The 10,944-nt window shown below is 45.1% G+C and overlaps 2 pseudogenes; one reads left to right on the forward strand and one right to left on the reverse strand.

The window, feature by feature from the left end:
- Positions 1-893: 893 nt before the first annotated feature.
- Positions 894-5,853, reverse strand: LOC129408274 (intraflagellar transport protein 140 homolog; annotated as a pseudogene).
- Positions 5,854-7,076: 1,223 nt separating this feature from the next.
- Positions 7,077-10,944, forward strand: part of LOC129408275 (intraflagellar transport protein 140 homolog) — a 5,422-nt pseudogene continuing 1,554 nt past the window's right edge.

The following is a 10,944-nucleotide window of genomic DNA, read 5'->3' on the forward strand; positions in this document are numbered from 1 at the left end:
AGAGATTTCACACGGTCAGAACAACGGCAGGATTTATTGGTTTTGGAGTCAGCACAAGCACCACGAGAGTTGCCCCACACACAAACAGTTACTGCAGCGATGATACACGAGCCTCCGGCTTGGACACAGCCGCAGGACCAGTCCATTCCTGTGGCTCCTCCTTTGGAGCAGAGGCCTCCGCGCAGAGCACCTGCCCGCAACTTGACTGTTAGGAATCCGGTGGTTGCCCCTGAACATCTCTTGGATACGGATATTGTTAAGATTTCTAAAGTCCCGAGAATTAATTTGGTCCCTGTTGCTTCCTCTGTTGTCCCTGAGCCGGTCCCTTCTTCCCCTGTACAAGAATTGGAGGAGGGGTCGCTAAGGTCACGGAAATGTTGGCCTGGGTACGGACCCCGCCACAGACGTCACGCGAGGACACACATCCTACGCAGCAGTCCACTTCTGGACAAGATCATTCACAATTGGAAAATTATCTGACCACGCTTGGGGTCAAACTACTGATGCGGAACTATAATCCCATAATCAACTGATTTCTGTTACCACTGTTCTGTCGAACGTAACGGTGATTATGGGTAAGGTTTAGAGGCAGAACATTGATTATAAATGGAATCGTTTACTCCTCGCATCAACCTCTGTCATTATCGGCTTTCAGCGTTGTCTGGTTTAGGTTGAGCCTCTGGTTAGGGTTAGGGTTAGGGTTAGGGTTAGGGTTAGGGTTATGGTATACTCAACAAATGTATTCATGAAATAAGATTATGTGTAGAGATAGCACTTTTTCTGTCAGTTTAAAGTTTACCAGAAATACCTCAACTACACTGACAGCTGTCACATTGTTTATTCACTCTGGAGGATGAAGTCACGAATATAAAATAAAAACTAAAAGTCACAAGTCATGAGTGAGATTCATTTAACTCTTCCATGACCTCGTCGTCATCTTTCATGATCACTTTCTGTTCTGAGTGGTCTAGGATCACGCCCATCTCTCTCTGCAGGGCCTCCAGACTGGTTGGGTTGATGTAGTACCGCAGGTTTTGGGACGGCAACAGTTTTTGTAACTCTTCTAACCTGCGGTATCCCACTTGGTACTGGCCCTGCTGACAGTAGTGATCCACCAAGAAACCAAAAGCATCCCCCACTCTGACAGCTGGGTCTAAGTCCGGCTCTTCTAACAGGGCTTCACAAACACGCACAGCCTCTGCAGCGTTCTCCACATACAACCTGCGCACATGGACAAACTTCTTGATTAAAGTGATTTTGTGTTGCATGTTTGACAGTTTGACTTCCTGTTTCCCAGAAGTATCCTTCGCTTTTGAAAGGCACTTATAGGCCTCAGTCAGAGCATCAAGTGCTTTTTCATAGTTTTGGTAATCGTCTATTTCCACCTGTGCACAGGCTTCATAGAAGCCCGCTAACAGCTCTGGCGCTCTGCCTTTAGTGTAGAAACCAATGATAGTTTTGAGAATTTCCGGATCTGTGCGCCAGTCCAGAGACTGAAGATAGTTTGCGGCCAAAATAAAAAGGTCTTTTTGACGACAAACATTGGCAAAGAATACGATTTTCTCTGTGTCACCAGATTTGAGAAGAGCCCTCATAGCCTTTAGCTTATTCCCTGCTTGCGTGTACTTTTTGGTTGCTAGGTGGTAGTTGCCCTGTCGCATACAGCAGTCTGCTATCCTCTCCAGCAGCTCCTTCCTGGCCTCCTCAGACATGTCTTTTGACTCGGTCACAGTCATCTTCTCTGCTAGCTCCTCTGAGACGTCCAGGTTCTGGCTCACACACAGCTCCAGTGCCTCCTGATACTTCTTAGCTGCTACCAATAGCTCCACAGCCTTTTCATAATGGGCATGTGTAATAAAGAAGTCAGAGCAGCGTGCCAGCAGCGCGGGGTCTGAGCCCTCTTTCAGACCCTCTGCAATGAGCTGCAGAGCAGAGAACTGTTCTGTGGCAAAGGCCAGCTCCAGGGCTTTTGACACATAACCAGCCTTGTGGTAAAGAGCCACTGCTCGGTCCATATGTGTCCCTTTCTCCTCATAGTAACGGGCAGCCTCCATCATATCCTCTGGGTTACTGAGGAGAGCTAGGTTCATCAGCTGGTCGTCCAGACTGTTCTCCTTACAAAGCCGTATGGCATTGTTGTACGCCTGAGCTCGTGTGTAGAAGTGAACAGCCTGTTTGATATCGTCATGTCCCTCATAGTGCCGGGCCAGGTGGTAGGATGCTGCCCTATCCCCTGTGTCGTTGGCAATCTCAGACGCTTTCTGAATATTTCCCATGTAGCAGAAAACTCGAACAAGAGAGAGGTAATCCTGAGCCAACTCATAGTAGCGTAGTGCTGCATCCATGTCCGACTGGCTCTCAAGATACTGTGCCCACCATTTGTACACATTCTTGTCTCTCTCATTTTGTTCACATATATTTCTAGAGAGGATGTGTCGTCTTGAAGCATTCTTGGTACTTCAACCCTGTGGCTCTCGGATTTCTCAAAGAATGTGATGGCCTGTGCTTTCTTCCCTAAACTTTCCAGGTATTTTGCATAGTTGTAGTAGGTGGTACGCAGGTGGATGCGATCATGCGTTTCTGCTAGTTCCAGAGCTTTCAGCCAGTCTCCTGAGGCCTGGTAGAAGTTGTTGAGCAGGTCATATCGCTGACAGGACTTGTACAACTTCTCAGCGTCTTCCAACATGCCAAGCTGAATGGCTAACATTGCAACTTGTGCTTCAGCCTCTGGCTCGACCTCAGCCTCCTTCAAAGCTTTCGCTGCTCTGGGATTTCCCATATTCCCGAGGCAAACCCGTGCCACATCCAAGCGCCGGGTTTTTACACACATCCGCGCCATGTTTTCCCATACTGCTGCACTTTTAATTAGTTTGATAGACTTAAAGGCTTCATCCATATCCCCAATGGTCAAGTAAAAGCTGAAATTTAACATAGCGTCTCGGGTAGTTTTCTCACAGTTCTCCAGCCCCACAAAGTCTCGAAGTGCTCGTCTTGACACCATCTTTGGAGCAATGGGACTTTTGGGAGACAGGTGAAGGTGTGGAGATATGGCTTCAGATTGGCATGATGGATCCCTCTCCCCAGGCTTGCAGATGAAGTAATAATACGGCACATCCATTGCAAGGAGAGACTGCAGAACCGCTGGTTTGAGGTAGCAGTCGTGTAATAGAAGGCCATGTTCCTGAGTGCAGAACAGTGTCACCACGGAAACATCAGCCCCATCGACAGGAACAGGTGATGAACTCTCAGAGCTGACCGGCACAGTCTCACAAACGAAAAGACGAGGCTCACTTTCATCCCAGAAATGAGAAATGGGACAGCGGCCACTGAGCTCTGTCCCTTCTAACTGATGCCTGTCACCATCTTCAGATGGTGTGATACCACTTGAGGGTCTTCCACTAAAGAAGTCAAAGTGTGTAATGGTGTCCATCTCAACATCGTAAAAGTAGACTTTGTGGTCTGGCTTTCCGTTTTCCCGTGTAATAAGGATGCTGACTTGGCTGCCATTTGCGTTACACTTAACTGAACTCAAGTCTCCCAGATTGGGAATAAACTCAGCCAGGTTCTTGGCACTTGAATGAGCTCTGGCATCTCTCCGGGAGAGATCAAACACTCTTATGTGAGCAGTGTCTGTGCCAACTATTAGATATGACTGGCACACACTGAGCAGTACTGGGTTTCCTTCGGTTTTTGAAAATGTTAGTAATTGCTTCACCGTGCCCTGGGGTGTACGGATCTGGACTCTACTGGGTTCTACAGTGTATAGATTCTCTCCATGTACGGCTACTACATGGGAGTCACAAGTAAATGACCCAGAAGTGCGTAAGGCTGTTTCTGAAATGTCATAAACAGTAATCTGCTTGCCACTCCAGACTATCAATGACTCCTTTGTACCACAGACACCCTTGATATGTGAGTCTGACTGCAGAGCCAAGTGCATCTCTGGATTGAACCGAGAGACACTGAGCTGAGTCGGTGAAACCTGAACGGCTGCCACCTGCTGGTTGAAGTGGGCTGACAGAACATGTTCAGACAGGGTCAGGGCAGTGTAGGAATTGTTAGCAGCTAAAAGATTTAAGTTGGGATTCCACTCTAGTTGTGTGACATTGCCTTGTATTTCAGTAGGAGCTTGTAACTTCCACTGGATTTTAGTGTCTGACTTGGTGCTGCCTGACTGAAACACCATTTTCCACATTGCTATGCGACCACAGCTGGTACCTGCAGCCAGTATTTCTTTCCCTGAACAATAAGTGACACAGTTGACAAACTGTGTCCCGCAAAAAGTTTAATTCAGCTTCCACGGCTTTTTAAAAATTAACTCCGTATCTCCGTATCGTAGCTTTACAAAAGGTATATGGTGCCGCTCTGACTGTCAGCTGTGGTTACCAAACATAAGCTCACAAAACTAGCTTTAAGCTAGCTGATAAAGCTAATCAATTAGAGATTATATTATGGAAAATATACTAAATTGGGTTAGTCAAATAAAGTGTTTACATCAGCCGTAAATGTATTTAAAACTATGGCTTTTAAACAAAGAACAAAGACTTCATTCTATAAAGAAGATTAAAGGCAAATCAGAGCTTTTTAAATCCCCAGATCCATGGTTGCCGTGCCGTCTGCTTTGAAGAAGAACAAAGCCCCTTTCTTTCTTTATTTCTTTCTTCTTTAACTATTCTTTTTCTTTCTCTTTTCTTTTTTCTTTTTCTTTTTTTAATTACAAATATGTATTCTGTAAACATTAGACTATCACCTATCATCTCCCAAATGTAACATACACATACAAATGCAATTAGTATTACATTTAAAAAAAAAAAAAAAAAAAAAAGCTATTTGAGGTGGAGTTGTCGTATCGTCATATCGTCTCTGTGTCGCCCATGGGTCTTTTCCTCTGTCGTGATGCAATCATATTCAGCTGATGTGTAGCTGTAGTTGCTTTTTGTTCAGCCTGTGTGAGGCGTAGCTGAAGACGGCTGGACATCTCCTGATACTCTGCTAGCTGTCGTTCATACTCTGCAATAGTGGCACGATCAGTTTCAAGCTGCAATTCAAGCTCATGTGAACGCTGCTTCTGACGATTCAACTCTGACTTGTGGCTCATTATTTTAGTCTCAAAGTCCTGGATCAGCTTTTTGGCCTCTTCTTTCCAGCACTGAGTAGTTTTTTTGCTCTGCTGTGAGAAGCCGGGTTAGATCAGCACTATTTCTTTTGCCTGTTTCTTCCAACTCACGAATCTGAGCATCCAGTTCTCGCTCTTTCAAGCAATACTCCTGTTCCATTTGTGACATCCGTTGCTTGGCTTTCTTTTGATCAATCAAGTTTAGATTTTCTTAAATCATCCATGTCTTTACGGAGTTGAGTGTTTTCCTGCTGCAGCTTAAGGCGCTCCTCACTGATGCTTACGCACTCCTCCCTGGCTATAGTCAAAGTGTTCTGCAGACGGGGTACTTCCTCTTGGCACCGGGACAGTTCCTCACTGTAGTCCATTTCCATCTTCTTCAGTTTGCTCAGAGTGCTTTGTAGAGTGAGATTAATGTCTTCTCTCCTTCTCTCGGCCTCCAGACACCTGTGGTGAAGAGCCTCTATCTTTCTGAACTCTGGCTCCGCACGTCCCTCTTTATACACCTTCTCCAGTTCCTCCTCTACAGCCTTTCTCTCTCGAAGTGACCTTTCAATTTGTGATTGGGTTAGGGGTTAGGGTTAGGGTTAGTATTTAACGTCCGCCCCCCGTAGGAGACAGACAAGGCTCTGGCTCTCCCACGGCTGCAGGAGCGCCGACCTCCACTGCTCTGAGGCAGAGGTACAGGTGCCGGTGTCCGACCACAGAAACGGTGTCCGCGACGGACCAGAATCCATCCCGACATGATGGAAAAATGATGAAATCAATATATTTTTTTTGTGATTTTAAATTTTTTTTTGTAAAGGAATAAAAAGTAAATGAATTAAAACAGCCCGTTTGGTACAAGTAAATGAATAATGCTAATCATGAGTTAGCGGCTTAGCATGCTAGCGCTAAAGCTAGCCTAATAGTAAATTCGGTACGCAGAGTATAGAGAGTTTATTTTAATAATTAGCTAAAAGGAGACTTTTTAATGCACAGCGGACCAAGGCCACTCTCTTTGGACCCTTCTGCTGTGGATGTCAAGAGTCTCGTCCTGCGTGTGTGAGCTGCTCCTGAATCCTGCACGAGGCAGACACCGCCGCCATTTGAACAAGCTCATGGACATGAACGTGCTGTATGCCGCCTTGACCCTCCTCACTGAGTGGAACTACGGTGTTGTGATACTAGTGAGCCTCAGTGCACGTGCTTTTTGTTTTGGTTTGCTCAGCAAGTGAAGCGGCCATTTTATATGTTTTAAGGCCCCAACGCACCCGAGCAACATCAGGCCTGCAACAAAAACTGAACTGAACTGGTGAAATAAGTTAGGGGTTGAACATGTGACTGAAATACAAGAGGGTGTTATTATTATTAGTTAATTTTTTTTTTATTGTATTGTAAATTCTAAGTGTAACAAACACACGAGTGTCATTTAATTTGACCCATTATTCTAATTGACTAAATTACAAATTTAGCATTTTTATACAGTTTGTGTGCGCTTATTATTGGTATATATTGGTAGAGATTTCATTGGGTTACATACATATAAATATAAATTCATTTATTCTTAGTGGGTTTTAAAAAATTACGTATTTAAAATATTCCTGCTAAGTGGAGGCACCGCCAAACAAAGTTTTATTCGATTTTTAGTTGTATCTCCTTAGTATTTAAAAGTAACTGTACCCAGGGCCCCGCCCATAGTACCACCACTATTTGATTAACACATTAGCTACATGGGATGGGTGCTACACAAATTGGAGGCACCGCTGGGATTTAGTTTCTTTTCCCGTAAACCAGATTTATTATTGCAACCTAAACAACAGTAACCTCAAAACGTAACCTGAGTTCCGTGACGCAAGCACTTGATTTTTACCCCAACTTTGAGTAACCTGGTTAAATAATGGCGGCTAAAAGTAACGCTAGTCTACCTAGCATAAATAAGTGGTGCCGAGGTGAAGGTATAGATGTTACACATGCCTTCATGGTCGTAGGTGTGTCTGAAGATGAAAAGATTGAAACTGTAGAAGCTGCTCTTGAAACCATAAAAGCCCTAGGCAGAGTTAGAGTGCGAGGCAAAATGTTTGACCCTGAAAGCAAAATGCTGACAATGCTTTGTGAATGCCGCGAAGCAGTTGACTCCTCCCGAGTTCCCCCTGGAGTTGCCATCGATGAAGAAGGCATTAATTGGCAGATAGTTATCGCTGAACAAGACAGTAGTTCAGACCTTTTTTCAGAGAAATTGGACAAATTTCTGCAGGAGGAAGGGAAGACACTTGAGGATATTCAGCGACTGTGCAGTCCTGGCGCTTCTTGGAACCAAAATCCAGAGTCAATCATTTGTGCAGTAAGTGATGTATTGCAACCAACAAAGTCAAATGAAAGTAGTTCATACAGGCGTCTAAGAACTTTCTCTGGAGTCCACCCCACTCCCCCTGGAGAGGACAACTTGGACAACTGGATTGAACAAGCAAAGTTTATGAGTGAGGAATACGAGTATTCAGACAAAGAGAAAAGAAGGCGAATAGTCGAAAGTCTCAAAGGACCAGCTTTGGAAATAATTCAAGCTGTAGGTACGTCAAAACCTGAAGCAACTCATATGGAATCATATGGAATCATACAGGCATTGGAAAGTACTTTTGGAACGTCAGAATCGGGTGGGGAACTTTACCTCACATTCAGAGCCCTTCACCAGAAACAAGGTGAGTGTCTGTCGGACTTTTTGCTCAGATTGGAAAGAACACCGAACAAGGTCGTTCAAAGAGGAGGCCTGCAAGTCAGTGACGCCAACAAAGCCAGACTAGAGCAACTCATTAAAGGTGCAACTGAGTCTGATATCATGCTCCTTCAATTAAGTTTGAGAGAAAGGCGAGGTAACCCCCACCATTTCTAACTCTACTCAAAGAGATCCGCGAAGAAGAAGAGCGGGAAGCCGCCCGCCAAAAGTTCAAAAAACCCAGTCGACAGTTTGTGCACTCAGTTCAGTCCTTTATTTGTTTAACCCTGGAGAACCCAAGACCCCTTTTCTTCTTTGGAAAATTATGAACTATACATAAATGACTGCTATGAGTCCACTGAACACCAAAATATCAACTTTTTCAATTTTAACCCTTTATTCCCTGATTTAGGATTAGGGTCAAATCTGACCCATTGGGTTTTACGCGTATCATTTCAAAGAATAACAATAGGAAACACTGTCAATGTTGATCACCGCAATAGACAAGAAATGCCAGAAAAGTATCATATACTAACAACGGCTCCGAATGGGAAATTTACAGTGTTCAAGACGCACATCCAGCATGTCAACTCCTCCCATGGAATCATTGTACTCCTGGCTGTTCAGCTGATCTGGTCTGTCTGGGTTGTCATGGCATGGCAACTCAAAGCCATCTGGTCTGGGTTGTCATGGCAACTCAAAGCCATCTGGTCTGGGTTGTCATGGCAACTCAAAGCCTTTCTTTTGCCACTTGTAAGCTTTTGCAGCGGCACGATTTGGCTCCATATGTGTTCGGAGCCGTTGTTAGTATATGATACTTTTCTGGCATTTCTTGTCTATTGCGGTGATCAACATTGACAGTGTTTTCCTATTGTTATTCTTTGAAATGATACGCGTAAAACCCAATGGGTCAGATTTGACCCTAATCCTAAATCAGGGAATAAAGGGTTAAAGTTGAAAAAGTTGATATTTAGATTTTTGATGTAAACCCAAGCCGTGGAAGCTGAATTAAACTTTTTGCGGGACACAGTTTGTCAACTGTGTCACTTATTGTTCAGGGAAAGAAATACTGGCTGCAGGTACCAGCTGTGGTCGCGTAGCAATGAGGAAAATGGTGTTTCAGTCAGGCAGCACCAAGTCAGACACTAAAATCCAGTGGAAGTTACAAGCTCCTACTGAAATACAAGGCAATGTCACACAACTAGAGTGGAATCCCAACTTAAATCTTTTAGCTGCTAACAATTCCTACACTGCCCTGACCCTGTCTGAACATGTTCTGTCAGCCCACTTCAACCAGCAGGTGGCAGCCGTTCAGGTTTCACCGACTCAGCTCAGTGTCTCTCGGTTCAATCCAGAGATGCACTTGGCTCTGCAGTCAGACTCACATATCAAGGGTGTCTGTGGTACAAAGGAGTCATTGATAGTCTGGAGTGGCAAGCAGATTACTGTTTATGACATTTCAGAAACAGCCTTACGCACTTCTGGGTCATTTACTTGTGACTCCCATGTAGTAGCCGTACATGGAGAGAATCTATACACTGTAGAACCCAGTAGAGTCCAGATCCGTACACCCCAGGGCACGGTGAAGCAATTACTAACATTTTCAAAAACCGAAGGAAACCCAGTACTGCTCAGTGTGTGCCAGTCATATCTAATAGTTGGCACAGACACTGCTCACATAAGAGTGTTTGATCTCTCCCGGAGAGATGCCAGAGCTCATTCAAGTGCCAAGAACCTGGCTGAGTTTATTCCCAATCTGGGAGGACTTGAGTTCAGTTAAGTGTAACGCAAATGGCAGCCAAGTCAGCATCCTTATTACACAGGAAAACGGAAAGCCAGACCACAAAGTCTACTTTTACGATGTTGAGATGGACACCATTACACACTTTGACTTCTTTAGTGGAAGACCCTCAAGTGGTATCACACACCATCTGAAGATGGTGACAGGCATCAGTTAGAAGGGACAGAGCTCAGTGGCCGCTGTCCCATTTCTCATTTCTGGGATGAAAGTGAGCCTCGTCTTTTCGTTTGTGAGACTGTGCCGGTCAGCTCTGAGAGTTCATCACCTGTTCCTGTCGATGGGGCTGATGTTTCCGTGGTGACACTGTTCTGCACTCAGGAACATGGCCTTCTATTACACGACTGCTACCTCAAACCAGCGGTTCTGCAGTCTCTCCTTGCAATGGATGTGCCGTATTATTACTTCATCTGCAAGCCTGGGGAGAGGGATCCATCATGCCAATCTGAAGCCATATCTCCACACCTTCGCCTGTCTCCCAAAAGTCCCATTGCTCCAAAGATGGTGTCAAGACGAGCACTTCGAGACTTTGTGGGGCTGGAGAACTGTGAGAAAACTACCCGAGACGCTATGTTAAATTTCAGCTTTTACTTGACCATTGGGGATATGGATGAAGCCTTTAAGTCTATCAAACTAATTAAAAGTGCAGCAGTATGGGAAAACATGGCGCGGATGTGTGTAAAAACCCGGCGCTTGGATGTGGCACGGGTTTGCCTCGGGAATATGGGAAATCCCAGAGCAGCGAAAGCTTTGAAGGAGGCTGAGGTCGAGCCAGAGGCTGAAGCACAAGTTGCAATGTTAGCCATTCAGCTTGGCATGTTGGAAGACGCTGAGAAGTTGTACAAGTCCTGTCAGCGATATGACCTGCTCAACAACTTCTACCAGGCCTCAGGAGACTGGCTGAAAGCTCTGGAACTAGCAGAAACGCATGATCGCATCCACCTGCGTACCACCTACTACAACTATGCAAAATACCTGGAAAGTTTAGGGAAGAAAGCACAGGCCATCACATTCTTTGAGAAATCCGAGAGCCACAGGGTTGAAGTACCAAGAATGCTTCAAGACGACACATCCTCTCTAGAAATGTATGTGAACAAAATGAGAGACAAGAATGTGTACAAATGGTGGGCACAGTATCTTGAGAGCCAGTCGGACATGGATGCAGCACTACGCTACTATGAGTTGGCTCAGGATTACCTCTCTCTTGTTCGAGTTTTCTGCTACATGGGAAATATTCAGAAAGCGTCTGAGATTGCCAACGACACAGGGGATAGGGCAGCATCCTACCACCTGGCCCGGCACTATGAGGGACATGACGATATCAAACAGGCTGTTCAC

This window comes from Boleophthalmus pectinirostris, unplaced genomic scaffold, assembly GCF_026225935.1.
Source record: "Boleophthalmus pectinirostris isolate CB_2022bp ecotype Guang Dong unplaced genomic scaffold, ASM2622593v1 HiC_scaffold_16, whole genome shotgun sequence".
Lineage (NCBI taxonomy): Eukaryota > Metazoa > Chordata > Actinopteri > Gobiiformes > Gobiidae > Boleophthalmus > Boleophthalmus pectinirostris.